Below are 303 nucleotides of genomic sequence, written 5' to 3'. Positions count from 1 at the left end.
TAATTCCATTGTTCAGGTCTACTAGAATAGATTTATATTGTGCAATTTTCCAAACTCACATTGGTTTCTAAAACAGCATCTCTGTAAACTACGTGTATTCACTGAATTTCACTCTCTGCCTTTAACGGCTCGTTGTCTGAAGTGCTTTGACTAAAAATCCATTAAAATATCTCATCTGTGGAAGCCGTGGCGCTGTAAAAAGCACGACCAATCATCTGAGCCGACCCGGCTAAAGTAACTGGATGGCCTACCTGCCTGTCAGCCTTCCATCTGTGCACAAACTTATCTCGTGCCGTCATTGGT

The sequence above is a fragment of the Notothenia coriiceps genome, unplaced genomic scaffold (genome assembly GCF_000735185.1).
Source record: "Notothenia coriiceps isolate Sejong01 unplaced genomic scaffold, NC01 NC01_scaffold00019762, whole genome shotgun sequence".
Classification (NCBI taxonomy): Eukaryota; Metazoa; Chordata; class Actinopteri; order Perciformes; family Nototheniidae; genus Notothenia; species Notothenia coriiceps.
The sequence above is the reverse complement of the archived record's forward strand: the minus strand, read 5'-3'. Positions refer to the sequence as shown.